At 39.0% G+C, this 19075-nt stretch overlaps 1 protein-coding gene across 4 annotated transcripts in view; it reads right to left on the minus strand.

Annotated features, from left to right (window-relative positions):
- IL33 (interleukin 33) overlaps positions 1-5226 on the minus strand; it is a 41232-nt gene extending 36006 nt beyond the window's left edge. The window contains exons 1-2 of one of the 4 annotated variants that reach the window (XM_032392461.1): positions 5160-5214; positions 2799-2847 (exon numbers count right to left, since the gene is read on the minus strand). The gene's annotated coding sequence lies outside the window, so the exon portion shown is untranslated. Of the gene's footprint in view, positions 1-2798; positions 2848-5159 lie in introns of all 4 variants that reach the window. The other 3 variants (XM_032392462.1, XM_032392459.1, XM_032392460.1) reach the window with 3 other exon arrangements.
- Positions 5227-19075: the final 13849 nt, after the last annotated feature.

A 19075-nucleotide genomic window follows, 5' to 3' on the forward strand; every position in this document is an offset into this window, starting at 1 on the left:
TTTCTTTCTTTCTTTCTTTCTTTCTTTCTTTCTTTCTTTCTTTCTTTCTTTCTTTCTTTTTCTTCTTTCTTTCTGGAGTGAGGGAATGGTCACATTTTAATGTCCCAGTCCTTGGACACTGGGCTGTCCAGCACCCAGCCATTCCTCATGGCCTAGCTGCTCATGCTGGTGGTGGCTGGCTCGCTTCATCAGGGCTTTCAGCAGAGGCTGTCCCATCTTCCTAGGGCACCAATTTCACATCCAGCTCCAGCTGACCCATGTAGCAACTGAGGGCAGAAGCCCAGAGCAGGCCCATGGCCAGCACAGCCCCCATGCCCACCAACTAGGGGGTGCTGCCCCACACCATGCACAGGCCATGCAGCAGGAAGAAGCTACTGGCAGCTTCCCAACCCATGTCAAGAGTATGGAAGCTTTCCATTCACAGGTGTGGAGGTTCCTGGCGGTTGACCTGAAAAAACTTAAGTTACAATCCACCCCCTGGATATTTAATTCCTGTACAAGTTTAAACAGAGCTTCCTCATGCAACAATCAGAAGATAGAACTCAGAGGGCTGGAAACTTGTCCGTGATGGTATGACAAGCCTTTGTCTCCCACTTTGCCTACTTCATGGGCTGCTCCAGCTATTCCCCAAACTGTTGACTTCATCATCATTATGTGGGATTCTAAGTAGGTTCAACCTTGGTTACTTGGTAGCTGGGTTTGTGGTGAAAGCTACTAACATGGAAAGACTGTGTTAACCACCTCTTTTCTTCAAGATAAGACTTAATTGTTCTTCTCCTCTGGACAGATAATGACCTCTTCCTGAGTATACCCCGATGATGCAGAGTGAAAGAATATAACTGGTGTTCCTTCCTTTGCCAAGAAGAGGACTCGCATATAATAGGTACAGAAGTTATCTGGACCTAACAGTGAACAACAACCCTAGAGGTTAGGAGTCATTGCATTGGTCTGCCAAGAGAGTAGTCTAAATAAACCCAGATGCTCATTTAGGAGCATATATCATAAATAACCAGAAAAAAAATTGGATGCTGCTAAAAAATGGACTTCTATCTAATTTTTATACTTTTATGAATTTAGAAATACAAGGATTTATAAACAACAGTTTTTTTTCCAACTGGCACATCACAATGCAAATTGTTTTAATGCTTCTAAATGCTAAGTCTGATCTCATGGACCTCATAGTAACAAGGAGAAATCATTCTACTTGACATAATGAAAGGTAATAATAATTAGACAACCAGATGTAAGCATTACATGTCATGTCTTAAGCATAGGAGCCTCCAAACTTTCTTAGTAAAACAGCTTATACTCCTTTGAGTTAATAATATCCAATTTATTCTATTAACCACCACACTGTGACAATTATGATTACGGTCAGAAACAATGTGATTCTTGAGTAAGTCAGTGAAGATGAAATATGCACCATCTTTGATAAAGTAGTGCTGTATATACATTCAGGTAATATGGATCTTATATAGGTCATAGTGAAGAAAAAAAAAAAAGGAAGCTGAATATATCCACCAAATTACATTAGAATGAATATTGGCACCTATGTCTGTGGCTGAAACTTTCTTTTTAAGCAGACTCCACACCCACGTGGAGCCCAGTGAGGGCCCCAAACTCACAACCCTGAGATCAAGATCTGAGCTGAGATCAAGAGTTGGACGCTTAACCAACTGAGATACCTAGGCACCCCTGAGGCTGAAACTTTTTAAAAAGATTGGAAAGAAAAATTACTCAAATAAGCTGAATACTACAGCTACTACTAATTTACCAATATGAAGCGGTCATGCTGATTATTGATGAAGTTTTGTTCAAACAGGATTGCTAAAGAATGTGGGCAAGTAATACATATATGTACATATATTAATACCTAAAAGATAATGGAAAAATATAACCTCAGGAAGGAAAAATTTTGGAACTAATAAATTCAGGCTAAGGGAATATTCATGTTTGTATATAATAAGCCCCCAAAGAACACAAGAGAAAAAGCACACAATCTCCTAAGGAAAAAAATGTTAACTGCTTAAATAACATTTCTGAAACAACTGCCACTGATAGAGCCAACAGGCTAAGAAGTGAGAGTGGTTGATATTTGAACACAGCAGACATGCAAAACTATGAAGTTCTGTCAAAGTCTTTTAAAAAAATATTGAATCTTTGCTAGGAAATTCAAGAGAAGTAATGAGCAAAACATTATTATGATTGCAAAAAGTCTCGGATGCACTAGTGTTGCTGGGGAAAATTGTGGCAATCATCTAATTAATAAGATGTTCAAAGTGAAGAGGAATTAGATGTAGACTGTTGTGCTAATTAAAAGTGAAAGCACCAAGCCAAGTTTGTGGGTGGACCCCTCTTGGTTCTGGCAGTACCAATGGGAAAGAAAGTTATGTAAGAAAATGGTGGCTGGCAGGGAAACTTTCCCTCAGATGTCAATGAATGTAACCCTAAAAAAATAGGTGGAAGGTTTTATGTCATCTCACTAATATTTTTACGTTTGAAAATTATGGACACTTTGCATAGTAAATGGCTTTACAAGATTAAAGTCTCACTAAATGAAGTGTTTGGAATCCATCTTCTTGGTTCTTTTCCTTCATGGGACGTAACTCTGGGTTTTAACCTCTAATTTGAAATTTACTGATTGAGTTACCTTGGGTTAGTACAATCTTTACAAATTTTTCTTGCTTAACTTTATAAATGGAGAATGTTATCTCACAGAGATGCTCTGAGGATTAAATGGGATAATGTGAGGAAAATATCTCATATTTAGTACGTGATCAGTGATTAATAATAGTTACCTTTAATGACTGCTTCCGACTTGCTTTATCTTCATAGGTATCAGAACACCTAAGGTAGGATGTTGTGTTATTGTTACTGTTTTGTTTGTTTTATATTTTGCACCAGAGGAAAAAAATTCAGGGTCAGGAAAATTAAGTAAGATCCAAAATCACACAGGTAGTCAGTGATACATGATGGATTTAAGGCCTGTCTGAATAAAAAAAATCTGTGTGTTTTTACTATTATGCTATATTGCACTCTTCACATAAAGCAAAAACAAAACCAAACATTTTTACAGAATATAGCATGATCTACTGACAATAACAAGGCCAGCATGTGAGTATGTGCCAGGAGTCTGTTATAGGGAGGAAGTGGCCCAAACTCCTTACTTCCCCATTACCATCCTGCAACAATGAACTTTGGCTGCCCTGTAAGGCTGTGTTCTCTTAAAGCTTACTTTTGCATGCAAATGTCAGCACCAGAGAACCCTGAGGGAAACTGAAAAAAGATTAGAGGTTCTACCAGGATTTCCTGAAATCCTTGAACCAACCATCATTTTGTTTAAAGGAATTAAGTTTTCTTTCTGCTATTCAAGGAAATTATTTTTGGTCTTAATGTTTCAAATGTCCCTGCTACAAGCTGTGATATAAAGAAGAAAAATTCTGACTGACACTTTTGATTTCCACCGTGTTTGCCAGAATTTCAATTTGTTGAGTAAAAGATACATTGATTTTGGCAGTCACACTCACATCTCCAAAAATGACCTCATGCTGTCAGATTTACTGGCATAAAAATTCCCTAGGGTATATTTTTTCTTCCCTCAATGCGGTCCCCTCTGCAGAATTTCTCTGTAAAGAGTTAATTCTGCATGCATATCTCCAAAAAAGGCCTTGTGCTATCATATTTACTGGCATAAATATTCCTTGGTGTTTATTTTTTTTCCTCCCTTCAGTGCTACACACACTTATACACACCCCACAGCATTTCCCTGTAATGATTTAATTCCCCCATGGATGAACTTTTTATAATTGAATCTCAAACACATTCCCAGAAGTTAGTTGTAAGCTCTATTTCTTTAACCCTCTGCTGAACCTAACCAGGAGAGGCAGCTCCCATTTCTCAGTCTCCTGCCTTACTTTCAGCCCTGTTTCAAACCCTAAATAAAAGTTCTGAGAATTCTTCCTTCTCTATAAATGGGAAAGAGAAAGAGGTACATTCTGGCTGTAGATATTGTAAGCTAAACAGTGATGGGAAATAGAAAAATATCTAGATCATTGCTAAGAAAATGAATTATGCTGCTGCCAGTGAAGGACTGGTAGGAAATCTAGGATCCTTTCAGAGAAAAATAGAAAAAATGTGAAATTTGAGCTGCAGGGAGTGATGCTTGTACAGAGAGTTCTTAACTATTTAAGGATACTACTCAACTCTATGATTCTTCTCAAGCACTCCAAACTTTGGAAATAGAGGATTCTGAAGTTTTCTGAACACAGAACTGTGCCTTTTGGGGGACAAAATTAAAAGAGGAGCAAAAAGTATTCTAAAGACAGATGTGACAAGCAATAGGTAAGGATATTGGGAACAGCACTGGACCACAGTGGCATACAGGGATGATTCAAGCTTCTGCTGAGGAGGGAGTGAGAGTCAGGAAGATCCAACCACACCTACTCCTCAACTCTCAAGTTTCCAAAGACCTGGAATCAACTTTGTGCAGCCATGATATGTTTGGATTTTTACCATTTTCTTTATTAAAATAGTCTGGAGGCATGTATTTATGTGTGGAAAGATAAGGCAGAGAAAAGAACAAGGAGGAAAAATTGCCACAAGGCAGACGGCGAGAAAGAAAGTGAATAAAACAATCTTTTAAAGAAAGTGTCGAAATGAAGAATAGTAGCAAAATTAATGAGCTTTTGAACTTACTCATTTAGGATGACAATTCCTTATTTTTTCATAAATGGTTTATTTTTTGAGCAGATGATTTTGAAAGGATGGCCCCTCTCAGTTCTTTTATTTGTCCCCCTTTTTTGAAGCCACTGGTAAACAATTGTGAGTAGGTCTGTCTTGGATAAGCATTAGCAGTATGGAGTAGAATTATCAACTTGTTTTATAAAGTTTTGTGGTGGGGGATGGAAACTTACTATAAAGACTATTATAATCAATTTTAGAAATTTATTAATAGTTTTCCAAATCACCCAAAGGAAATCAAAGTGGAATTATAAGTTAGTAGCAACTGCTATTATCAACTTTTACTGGTATTGACAATAAATAACAAATCAGTCTAATCCTTTATTTTATAGAAATAAAAGCCAGTTCTCCATGGTTCCCAAGATCTTATTTTACCAAACCTGACAAAAAATGTACAAGAATATTAGTTTTATTCTTACCGTGTAATCTTGTTTTGATTTCTTCTCTGAAAAGCTGCAGCTCTGTGTTCAGAGAGCTTGTAGATTCTATTTATTACCCAAAGTTTGGCAGAGAACCAAATCGCCGTAAGAAGGAAATCTGAGAGGGTGAGATTTTGGCAGGATTTTAATTGCGTGAAAAGAGCCAATAGAATTAAAATCCTGTCAACATTCAAGATTCCTACTTTCTGTCTTCTCCCCATCTCCATCTTAAAATTTAATTCAACAATTATAGATTTATGGTTTTTTTTATTTCCAACTCACATCAGAATTATCTTATATGCAACCCCCACTCCCATCTCCAACTCACAATCCTCCTCTGCCCCTGCCCCAACACATTACAACTTGGCTGTCTTCAGAGTTGAACTTCACCTTCAGCACTGTTCATATGGAAATTCTTGGAGGGAGTTTTAAGGCAATAGTGAGAAGTTCCTGAATTTACCTTCTCCCGTGAACACTCCAAATCTACAGCTACATAAGAACCAATTCCCTCTGAAAAAGATCTGAAAATTAGATGAACTGCTCTCCACAACAAAAGGATACAACAAAGATAAAAGGACCACATCAAGATGGGGTAGGAGAGGCAGAGACACAATCTCACAAAAAATCCAACCCCTGGCATGGCAACAGACAAAGGGAAGGATGTCACCAGATGGGTGCTTTTCCCAGAGGAGTGAGGGTTAGTATCCCATATTGGGTGCCACAGCCTGTGAGATCTGCACTGGAAAGACAAGCTCCCAGACATCTGGCTTGGAAAACCAATGCATCTGATGTGTAGGGGTCCCAGAATGCAATAAGAAACTGAGATTCTCTTCTTGGAGAGCTCACATATAGTCTTACTTGCCCCAAGACCCAGTGAAAAAACAGCAGTTTGAAAAGCACCTATACTATATGAGGGGCATTCATTTGCTGATCTGGAAGCATTGGCTGGAGGGGCATGGGACGATTGAGGTGCTTTCTGGAGAGGGAGATGCTGGTGGACACAATTGTTCCACTCTACACACAGTCTACAAGAACAGGCAGATGAGTTCAGATGCAGCACCCTCTCACCACCTTGCTGTGATGGGGTGGGGAGCAAGAAAGCAGGTACAGCATGTGCTGAGGTCAGAGATCATGGGCAGTAGTAGTGCTCCCCCACTTTCTGGCTGGGGTGGGCAAGAGCAAGTAGTTACCACATTCCAGCTTTCAGCTCAAAGCTGGTGTGTGTGCACAGACAAGGTACTCTCACACTGCATTACTGAAGGCTGTGGGGGCATGCAGTGAAGACATTTGCTCACTGCATTTCTGAAGCTGGTGAGTGTGGCCCACCCATATAATCTTCCTTGCCCAAACCAGTGGGTATGCACAATCCACACAAGGGACATTCCTTGATTGCCTGGCTCTGGTGGCCAAGACTGTAACAATTGGAAAGACAGTTTTTGGCAGGCTATCAACCCCAAGGCACTGCACAGACAGGAGACTAAAACACAACTCCAGTCTTCCTATGAAAAAGGCCTATTTATTTAGCTTGGAGCTTCAGCCTGAGGGACAGGCTTAAAGTACCCCACACATCTAGAGAGTAAGGAGTGTTTCAAGGGGAATATAAGCAGGGATATACCATCCTTGCACACTCCCTTGGCCTTGCTAGAGGTTGATGGGACTTCCCAGAAAGGAGCTTATACACTCTATCACCCAACTATCACCCAGGGTACACTTCCATATCTCCTGGTCTGGAGGCCAGCAGGGATTGTGATTGTGACTCCACAGGACTATATATTTGTATACTTTAAAAGCTGCTGCCTGAGAGTGTGGTTTCCAGTCAGCCTGAAACTAGGTGCTAAATGAGATTCTTACCTTTGAATCACTGACAGTTCTTAACACACTCTCAACAATGAGGGAATATCAAGAATAAATCAGGCTATTTAGACAATCACAAAGGTTTAAGAGAGAATCAAGAGCTAGGGTGAGATTGAATGAGAAGGTCATCATCTATACAAAGCTTCAAGACTGAAAGAGGTAGCTCTTTCACATAATACATAGAAATAAAAAGAGAGTCAAGCAAAATGAGAAAACACAAATATGTTCCAAACAAAAGAAATAAGACAAAGCCTCAGAAATAGACCTAAATAATATGGAGGTAAGTAATGGACCTGATAAAGAATTCAAAGTAATGGTCATAAAGATGCTCACTGAAACTTGGGAGAAGAAATGATGAACACAATGCAAACTTCAACAAAGATGTAGAAAACTTAAGAAAATACCAAAAAGAAGTCACAGAGTTTAAGACTGCAATAACTGAACTTAAAAATACACTAGTGGGGTTCAACAGCAGACTGGATGAAACAGAAATGAATCAATAAACTGGAAGATAAAGCAATGGAATTCACCCAGACAGAGCAACAGCGGAAAAAAGAAAAACAATGGCAATAACTTAAGGGACCTCTGGGATAACACCAAGTGGAATAATATTTGCATTTTAGGGGTCCCAGAAGGAGAAAAGAGAAATGGACAGAAAACTTATTTGCAGAACTAATGGATGAAAACTTCCCTAACCTAGGAAAGGAAACAGACATCCAAATCCAGGAAACCCAGAGACTTCTAGATATAATGAACCTAAAGAAACCCATAGCAAGACACATTATAATTAAAATGTCAAAAATTAAAGATAAAGAATCTAAAAACAGCAAGGTAAAAACCAAATTGTTACATCCTAGGGAAACCCCATAAGGCTATCAACAGGTTTCTTAACAAAAATTTTGCAAGCTGAAAGGGAGTTGAAAGATACATTCAAAGCCCTGAAGGGAATAACTTTAGACCAAGAATACTCTGTCTCGCAAGGTTATCATTCAGATTGAAAGAGAGATAAAGAGCTTTCTAGACAAGCAGAAGCTAAGGCATTCATCACCACTAAACTGGCCATACAAGACATATTAAAGAGATTTCTTTAAGCTGAAAAGAAATAGCACTAATAATAAGAAATACAAAAGTAAAAATCTCACTGGAAAAGGTAAATATATAAAGGCAGAGGATTAATCACTTATGAAGCTATTAAGAAGTTTGAAGACAAAAGTAGTATAATCAACTAAAACTATAATAATTAAGGGATATATAAAAAGATGTAAGAAATGACATCAAAAACATAAAAGGGGAGAGTAAAAATGTAGTTTTGGAATGTGTTCAAGGAGATAAAGAAAATTGGCAGGCCTTTAGCTAGACTTCCCAAGAAAAAAGAGAAAGAGGTCAAATAAATAAAATCAGAAATAAAGTTACAACTGATAGCACAGAAAGACAAAGGATCGTAGGAGATATGAAAGTTACAACTGATACCACAGGAATCCAAAGGATCATAGAAGACTATTACAAGCAATTATATACCAATAAATTGGACAACCAGGAAGAAATCGACAAATGCCTAAAAATTTATAGTCTTCCAACACTGAATTGTGAAGAAATAGAAAATCTGAATAAACCTATTACTATTAAGGAGATTGAATCAGTAATCCAAATCCTACCAAAAACAAACAAACAAACAAACAAAAACAATCCAGGAACAGATGGCTTCACTGGTGAATTCTACCAAACATTCAAAGAATATTTAACATTTGTCTTTCTCAAACTCTTTTAAAAAATTTGAGAGGAGGGAATACTTCCAAACTTACTGTATGCAGTCAGCATATCTTTTTTTTTTTTAATTTTTTTATTGTTATGTTAATCCCCATACATTACATCATTAGTTTTAGATATAGTGCTCCATGATTCATTGTTTGTGCATAACACCCAGTGCTCCATGCAGAACGTGCCCTGCTCAATACCCATCACCAGGCTAACCCATCCTCCCAACCCCCTCCCCTCTAGAACCCTCAGTTTGTTTTTCAGAGTCCATTGTCTCTCATGGTTCTTCTCCCCCTCCGATTTCCCCCCCTTCATTCTTCCCCTCCTGCTACATTCTTCTTCTTCTTTTTTTCTTTCTTAACATATATTGCATTATTTGTTTCAGAGGTAGAGATCTGAGATTCAACAGTCTTGCACAATTCACAGCGCTTACCAGAACACATACCCTCCCCAGTGTCCATCACCCAGTCACCCCATCCCTCCCACCCCACCCCCCACTCCAGCAACCCTCAGTTTGTTTCCTGAGATTAAGAATTCCTCATATCAGTGAGGTCATATGATACATGTCTTTCTCTGTTGGACTTATTTCGCTCAGCATAATATCCTCCAGTTCCATCCACGTCGTTGCAAATGGCAAGATCTTATTCCTTTTGATGGCTGCATAATATTCCATTGTATATATATACCACATCTTCTTTATCCATTCATCTGTTGATGGACATCTTGGCTCTTTCCACAGTTTGGCTATTGTGGACATTGCTGCTATAAACATCGGGGTGCACGTAGCCTTTCGGGTCCCTGCTTTTGTATCTTTGGGGTAAATACCCAGTAGTGCAATTGCTGGATCATATGGTAGCTCTATTTTCAACTTTTTGAGGAACCTCCATAGTGTTTTCCAGAGTGGCTGCACCAGCTTGCATTCCCAGCAACAGTGTAGGAGGGTTCCCCTTTCTCCACATCCCCGCCAACATCTGTCATTTCCTGACTTGTTAATTTTAGCCATTCTGACTGGTGTGAGGTGGTATCTCATTGAGGTTTTGATTTGGATTTCCCTGATGCCGAGCGATATTGAACACTTTTTCATGTGTCTGTTGGCCATTTGGATGTCTTCTTTGGAAAAATGACTGTTCATGTCTTCTGCCCATTTCTTGATTGGATTCTTTGTTCTTTGGGTGTTGAGTTTGATGTGTTCTTTATAGATTTTGGATACTAGCCCTTTATCTGATATGTCATTTGCAAATATCTTCTCCCATTCTGTCAGTTGTCTTTTGGTTTTGTTGACTGTTTCCTTTGCTTTGCAAAAGCTTTTTATCTTGATGAAGTCCCAATAGTTCATTTTTGCCCTTGCTTCCCTTGCCTTTGGTGATGTTTCTAGGAAGAAGTTGCTGCGGCTGAGGTCGAAGAGGTTGCTGCCTGTGTTCTCCTTTAGGATTTTGATGGACTCCTGTCTCACATTGAGGTCTTTCAACCATTTGGAGTCTATTTTTGTGTGTGGTGTAAGGAAATGGTCCAGTTTCATTCTTCTGCATGTGGCTGTCCAATTTTCCCAACACCATTTGTTGAAGAGACTGTCTTTTTTCCATTGGACATTCTTTCCTGCTTTGTCAAAGATTAGTTGACCATATAGTTGAGGGTCCATTTCTGGGCTCTCTATTCTGTACCATTGATCTATGTGTCTGTTTTTGTGCCAGTACCATACTGTCTTGATGATGACAGCTTTGTAATAGAGCTTGAAGTCTGGAATTGTGATGCCGCCAGCTTTGCTTTTCTTTTTCAGCATTCCTCTGGCTATGCGGGGTCTTTTCTGGTTCCATACAAATTTTAGGATTATTTGTTCCATTTCTTTGAAGAAAGTGGATGGTATTTTGATGGGGATTGCACTGAATGTGTAGATTGCTCTAGGTAGGATTGACATCTTCACAATATTTGTTCTTCCAATCCATGAGCATGGAACGTTTTTCCATTTCTTTGTGTCTTACTCAATTTCTTTCATGAGTATTTTATAGTTTTCTGAGTACAGATCCTTTGCCTCTTTGGTTAGATTTATTCCTAGGTATCTTATGGTTTTGGGTGCAATTGTAAATGGGATCGACTCCTTAATTTCTCTTTCTTCTGTCTTGTTGTTGGTGTATAGGAATGCCACTGACTTCTGTGCATTGATTTTATATCCTGCCACTTGACTGAATTCCTGTATGAGTTCTAGCAGTTTTGGGGTGGAGTCTTTGGGATTTTCCACATAAAGTATCATATCATCTGCAAAGAGTGAGAGTTTGACTTCTTCTTTGCCAATTTGGATGCCTTTGATTTCTTTTTGTTGTCTGATTGCTGTGGCTAGGACTTCCAATACTATGTTGAATAGCAGTGGTGATAGTGGACATCCCTGCCGCGTTCCTGACCTTAGGGGGAAAGCTCTCAGTTTTTCCCCATTGAGAATGATATTCGCTGTCGGTTTTTCATAGATGGCTTTTATGATATTGAGGTATGTACCCTCTATCCCTATACTCTGAAGAGTTTTGATCAAGAAAGGATGCTCTACTTTGTCAAATGCTTTTTCTGCATCTATTGAGAGGATCATATGATTCTTGTTCTTTCTTTTGTTAATGTATTGTATCACGTTGATTGATTTGCGGATGTTGAACCAACCTTGCAGCCCAGGGATAAATCCGACTTGGTCGTGGTGAATAATCCTTTTAACGTACTGTTGGATCCTATTGGCTAGTATTTTGGTGAGAATTTTTGCATCCATGTTCATCAGGGATATTGGTCTGTAATTCTCCTTTTTGATGGGGTCTTTGTCTGGTTTTGGGATCAAGGTAATGCTGGCCTCATAAAATGAGTTTGGAAGTTTTCCTTCCATTTCTATTTTTTGGAACAGTTTCAGAAGGATAGGTATTAATTCTTCTTTAAATGTTTGGTAGAATTCCCCTGGGAAGCCATCTGGCCCTGGGCTTTTGTGTTTTGGGAGATTTTTGATGACTGCTTCTATTTCCTTAGTGGTTATAGGTCTGTTCAGGTTTTGTATTTCTTCCTGGTTCAGTTTTGGTAGTTGATACATCTCTAGGAATGCATCCATTACTTCCAGGTTATCTAATTTGCTGGCATAGAGTTGCTCATAATATGTTCTTATAATTGTTTGTATTTCTTTGGTGTTGGTTGTGATTTCTCCTCTTTCATTCATGATTTTGTTGATTTGGGTCATTTCTCTTTTCTTTTTGAGAAGTCTGGCCAGGGGCTTATCAATCTTGTTAATTCTTTCAAAGAACCAGCTCCTAGTTCTACTGTTCTTTTGGTTTCTATTTCATTGATTTCTGCTCTGATCTTTATTATTTCTCTTCTCCTGCTGGGTTTAGGCTTTATTTGCTGTTCTTTCTCCAGCTCCTTTAGGTGTAGGGTTAGGTTGTGTACTTGAGACCTTTCTTGTTTCTTGAAAAGGCTTGTATTGCTATATACTTTCCTCTTAGGACTGCCTTTGCTGTATCCCAAAGATTTTGAATAGTTGTGTTTTCATTTTCATTGGTTTCCATGAATTTTTTTTAATTCTTCTTTAATTTCCTGGTTGACCCATTCATTCTTCAGTAGGATGCTCTTTAGCCTCCATGTATTTGAGTTCTTTCCGACTTTCCTCTTGTGATTGAGTTCTAGTTTCAAAGCATTGTGGTCTGAAAATAGGCAGGGGATGATCCCAATCTTCTGGTACTGGTTGAGACCTGATTTATGACCTAGGATGTGATCTATTCTGGAGAATGTTCCATGGGCACTAGAGAAGAATGTGTATTCCGTTGCTTTGGGATGGAATGTTCTGAATATGTCTGTGAAGTCCATTTGGTCCAGTGTGTCATTTAAAGTCTTTATTTCCTTGTTGATCTTTTGCTTAGACGATCTGTCCATTTCAGTGAGGGGGGTGTTAAAATCCCCCACTATTATTGTATTGTTCTCAATGTGTTTCTTTGCTTTTGTTATTAATTGCCTTATATAATTGGCTGCTCCCATGTTAGGGGCATAGATATTTACAATTGTTAGATCTTCTTGTTGGATAGACCCTTTAAGTAGGATATAGTGTCCTTCCTCATCTCTTATTACAGTCTTTGGTTTAAAATCTAATTTGTCTGATATAAGGATTGCCACCCCAGCTTTCTTTTGGTGTCCATTAGCAAGCTAAATGGTTTTCCACCCCCTGACTTTCAATCTGGGGGTGTCTTTGGGTCTAAAATGAGTCTCTTGCAGACAGCATATCGATGGGTCTTGTTTTTTAATCCAATCTGATAGCCTGTGTCTTTTGATTGGGGCATTTAGCCCATTTACATTCAGGGTAACTATTGAAAGATAGGAATTCAGTGCCATTGTATTGCCTGTAAAGTGACTGTTACTGTATATTGTTTGTGTTCCTTTCTGGTCTATGTTGCTTTTAGGCTCTCTCTTTGCTTAGAGGACCCCTTTCAAGATTTCTTGGAGGGCTGGTTTCGTGTTTGCAAATTCCTTTAGTTTTTGTTTGTCCTGGAAGCTTTTTATCTCTCCTTCAATTTTCAATGACAGCCTAGCTGGATATAGTATTCTTGGCTGCATATTTTTCTCATTTAGTGCTCTGAATATGTCCTGCCAGTCCTTTCTGGCCTGCCAGGTCTCTGTGGATAAGTCTGTTGCCAATCTAATGTTTCTACCATTGTAGGTTACATATCTCTTCTCCCGAGCTGCTTTCAGGATTTTCTCTTTGTCTCTGAGACTCGTAAGTTTTACTATTACATGTTGGGGTGTTGACCTATTTTTATTGATTTTGAGAGGGGTTCTCTGTGCTTCCTGGATTTTGATGCCTCTTTCCTTCCCCAAATTAGGGAAGTTCTCTGCTATAATTTGCTCCATTATACCTTCTGCCCCTCTCTCTCTTTCTTCTTCTTCTGGGATCCCAATTATTCTAATGTTGTTTCGTCTTATGGTATCGTTTATCTCTCGAATTCTGCCCTCGTGATCCAGTAGTTGTTTATCTCTCTTTTTCTCAGCTTCTTTATTTTCCATCATTTGGTCTTCTATCTCACTGATTCTTTCTTCTGCCTCATTTATCCTAGCAGTTAGCGCCCCCATATTTGATTGCACCTCATTGATAGCCTTTTTGATTTCTACTTGGTTAGATTTTAGTTCTTTTACTTCTCCAGAAAGGGTTTCTCTAATAACTTCCATGCTTTTTTCAAGCCCAGCTAGTATCTTTAAAGTGATGATTCTGAACTCTAGATCTGACATCGTACTAATGTCCGTATTGAGTAGGTCCCTGGCAGTCGGTACTACCTCTTGTTCTTTTTGTTGAGGTGATTTTTTCCGTCTTGTCATTTTGTGTAGAGGAGAATAGATTAATGAGAGAACAAAATGCTAGCAGGGTAACAACGTCCCCAGAAAATATACTCTAAACAAATCAGAAAAGACCTGAAGCAGTGGGAAAAGAAAGGGAAAGAGAGAAAAAAGAAAAGGAAAGAAAAAAAAGAAAAAAGAAAAAGATAAAGATAAAAACAAACAAAAACAGAACAAAACAAAACAAGACAAAAACAGAATGTGATCAAATATGATCAGGCTGGTATATAGATCAGTGCCACACACTAGATTTTGGGTGTATTTTGGTCTGTTAAAAGAAAGTCCCTCCCAAAATTTTAAAGAAAGAAAAACTTATATATGTACAAAAATAAGAGTTGATATGATGAAGGGATGGAATATGAGTGTAAAGATGGAAATTATAAAAAATTTTAAAAAAGGATTTGATAAGTTGTGTGAAAAAAGAAAGAAGAGGATTAAAAAATAAAAAAAAAAAAAGAAAGAAAAAAGGGAGAGAATGTGATCAGGCAGGGGAGTAGAAAAAAACCATACACTAGAGATTTAGAGTATATTTTGATCTGTTAGAAGAAACTATCTCAAGATTTTAAAGAGAGAACAACTTATATATATATGCCAAAAATACGGGTAACTACTATGAAGGGATAGAATATGACTTTAAAAATGAAAAATAAAAATGTTTTTTTTTTAAAAAGGGATTGATAAGATGTTGGTTGAAAAAGGGAAAAAGAAACATTCAAAAAAAAAAGAAAAAAGGAAAAAAGAAAAAAAGTTAAAAAAAATAATTTACTTTGAAAGACTAAAGAATCATGGTATAAAAGCCATGAATTCTATGTGCAGTATTCCCCTAGCGCTGGAGTTCTGCCATTCTCATTGATCAGTAAACTTGGTCTTGGCTGGCTTTTCTCGCTGATCTTCTGGGGGAGGGCCTGTTGCCGTGGTTCCCAAATGTCTTTGCCGGAGGCAAAATTGCCCCGCCCTTGCCGGTCCGGGCTAAGTAATCTGCTCGGGTTTGCTCTCCGGAGCTTTTGTTCCCTGCAATCTTTCCGTACAGCTTTGGAGGCGGAGAGTGAAAATGGCGGCCTCCCAGTCTCCGCCCCGGCGGAGCCGAGAACTCGGGGTCCCGCTCCTCAGCGAGCCCCCAGAGAAAAGCAGTCAGTCACTCCCGTCTCCCCGGTCTCTGGCCACACTCCGCGCTCACCTGGCCTGAGACCGCGCCTTTCTATCTGGCACCCGACCCTGGGTGGAGTCTCCAAACCCAGCAGATCCCCACGGTGCGCTCCCGCACCTCTCCTCCCGGGGGAAGAAGGTGAGTCTCCCCGGATCTGCCGCTTGTTGGGTCCCTGCTGGAGGAGCAGTGGCCCAACTGTGCCGCGGATCACGGTTTATAGCAACCCCGAGCTGAGAGCCCGCGCCTGGGCTCCGTCTCTGCAGCCGGCTTCCCTGCTCCGATACCTGGGAGCTCTGCCGCACTCAGGCACCCCCCGTCTTTCTGTGACCCCGAGGGTCCTGAGACCACACTGTCCCGCGAGGGTTCCACCCCCCACTTCGCCACCAGAGTGACGTCCCTCAGCGGAGCAGACTTCTAAAAGTTCCGAGTTTGTGCTCCGCGGCTCTATCACTTGCCAGAAGTGGCCGACGGAGGCCCCTCCCCCGCCGTCTATCCTCCCGAATAACGCCTCGGATTCACTTCTCCGCACGTCCTACCTTCCAGAAAGTGGTCGCTGTTCTGTTCAGAGAGTTGTTGCTATTCTTTTCTTCGATCTCCTGTTGAGTTTGTAGGTGTTCAGAATGGTTTGATCCCTATCCAGCTGAATTCCTGAGAGGAGACGAAATCCAGGTCTCCTACTCCTCCGCCATCTTGCTCCGCCCCCCGCAGTCAGCATATCTTGATACCAAAACCAGACAAGGACAGCACAGACACAAAAAAGAGAAAATTATAGACCAATATCCTTGATGATCGCAGATGTAAAAATCCTCAAGAAAATATTAGCAATCTGAATTCAACAATACATTAAAAGAACCATACACCATAATCAAGTGGGATTTATTCCAGGGATACAAGGATGTTACAACACTCATAAATCAACATGATAGACCACATTAACAAAATGGAAGATAAAAATAATATTATCTTTTCAATAGATACAGAAAAAGCCCAAAATTAGAAAAGAAATCTTAAAGTAGGTATAGAACGAACATATCTCAACATAAAGGCATATATGTCAAACCCACAGCTAAGATTATACTCAATGGTAAAAAGCTGGAAGTTTTTCCTCTAAGATAAGGAACAAGACAAAGATATCTACTCTCACTGCTTTTATTCAACATAGTATTGGAAGAAAACCAAAACTGGTGGCATCACAATCCTGGACTTCAAGCTCTATTACAAAGTTGTAGTCGTCAAGACAGTATGGTACTGGCACAAAAACAGACACATAGATCAATGGAACAGAATAGAGAACCCAGAAATGAATCCTCAATTCTATGGTCAACTAATCTTCGACAAAGCAGGAAAGAATGTCCAATGGAAAAAAGACAGTCTCTTCAACAAATGGTGCTGGGAAAATTGGACAGCCACATGCAGAAGAATGAAACCGGACCATTTTCTTACACCATACACAAAAATAGACTCAAAATGGATGGAGTATCTAAATGTGAGAAAGGAATCTGTCAAAATCCTAGAGGAGAACACAGGGGTGTAACTTCTATGACTTTAGTCACAGCAACTTCTTGCTAGACAGGTCTCCAAAGGCAAGGGAAACAAAAGCAAAAATGAACTTTTGGGACTTCATCAAGATAAAAAGCTTTTGCACAGCAAAGGTAACAGTCGACAAAACCAAGAGACAACAGAGAGAATGGGAGAAGATATTTGTAAATGACACATTAGATAAAGGGCTAGTATCCAAAATCTATAAAGAACTTATCAAACTAAAAACCCAAAGAACAAATAATGCAATCAAGAAATGAGTAGAAGACATAAACAGACATTTCTCCAAAGAAGACATCCAAATGGCCAACAGACACATGAAAAAATGTTCAACGTCACTCAGCATCAGGGAAATACAAATCAAAACCACAATGAGATACCACCTCACACCAGTCAGAATGGCTACAATTAACAAGTCAGGAAGATGTTGGCGAGGATGCAGAGAAAGGGGAACCCTCTTGCACCATTGGTGGGCATGCAAGCTGGTACAGCCACTCTGGAAAACAGTATGGAGGTTCCTCAAAAGTTGAAAATAGAGCTACCCTATGACCCAGCAATTGCACTTCTGGATATTTATCCCAAAGATACAAAAATAGTGATCTGAAGGGGCACGTGCACCCCAGTGTTTATAGCAGCAATGTCCATAATAGCCAAACTATGGAAAGAGCCCAGATGTCCTTCAATAGATGAATGGATAAAGAAGATGTGATACACACACACGCACACACACAATGGAATATTACACAGCCATCAAAAAATTGAAATCTTGCCATTTGCAATGACATGGATTGAACTAGAGGGTATTATGCTAAGCAAAATAAGTCAATCAGAGAAAGACAATCATCATATGATCTCACTGATATATGGAATTTAAGAAACAAAAGAGAGGATCATAGGGGAAGATAGGAAAAAATGAAACGAGACAAAGCGTAAGAGACTCTTTTTTTTTTTTAAGATTTATTTATTTATTTATTTATTTGACAGAGAGATACACAGCAAGAGAGGGAACACAAGCGGGGGGAGTGGGAGGGGGAGAAGCAGGCTTCCCGCTGAGCAGGGAGCCCGATGCAGGGCTCGATCCCAGGATGCTGGGATCATGACCTGAGCTGAAGGCAGACGCTTAACGTCTGATCCACCCAGGCGCCCCACCGTAAGAGACTCTTAACCATAGGAAACAATCTGAGGGTTGCTGGAGGGGAGGAGGGTGGAGGGATGGGTTAACTGGGGGATGGACATTAAGGAGGGCATGTGATGCAGTGAGCACTGGGTATTATATAAGACTGATGAATCACAGACCTGTACCTCTGAAACAAATAATATATTATATGTTACTTAATTGAATTAAAATAATTAAAAAATATGACTCCCCACTTAATAGGTTTCAGTTATTTTCCGATTAAAATGTCTCATTTGGCAAATTAAAATTAGGACCTCATAATCATTATTTCTCTAAGACTTTAGTATTAAATACATGAACTAAGCATTTGTTTTATTTTATTTGGGATAACTGATACGTCAGTCACTTGCCAACCACTTCAATATAATATTCTACACATAATAACTGGCCGAAGACACTGGAAATTTTAAAAAGATAATTTGAATATCAAGTCCAGTGAGGCCTGTCATTTCTCATTGTTTGGTTAAGTAAAACCTGCATAAAGATTTAACTGTGAAATATCATATGCTCCTTGACACCCATACTTTAGACATAATAAAAGCATCAAAAGAACGGTTATTAAAAAAGCCCAAAACATAGAATTGGAAATCATAGACACAGCAATCAGACAACAAAAGTGAATAAAAAGCAAGCAAATTGGAAAAGAAGAAGCAAAACTGTTACTATTTGCAGATGACATGATACTAAAACATTGTTAAGACAAATTCAGTAAAAGTGCAAGATACAAAGTTAATATACAAAAATCTGTTTTGTTTCTATATAGTAATAAACTCTGAGAAAGAAATTGAGAAAAACATCCCATTTACAACTGCATTAAAAAGAGTAAAATATCTTGGAATAAATTTAACCAAGAAGGTGAAAGACTTGTACTCTGAAAACAATAAGACATTAATGAAAGAAATTGAAGAAGGCATGAATAAATGGAAATATATTTCATGCTTACTGGTTGGAAGAATTAATATTGTTAAAAGACCCATACTGCCCAAAGCAATGAACAAATTCAATGCAATCCCTATCAAAATTCCAATATTTTTCATGGAACTAGAACAAATAATTCTAACATTGTCTGGAATTAGAAGAGACCCCTAATAGCCAAAACATTCTTTA

The sequence above is a fragment of the Phoca vitulina genome, unplaced genomic scaffold (assembly GCF_004348235.1).
Source record: "Phoca vitulina isolate PV1807 unplaced genomic scaffold, GSC_HSeal_1.0 scaffold67, whole genome shotgun sequence".
Lineage (NCBI taxonomy): Eukaryota > Metazoa > Chordata > Mammalia > Carnivora > Phocidae > Phoca > Phoca vitulina.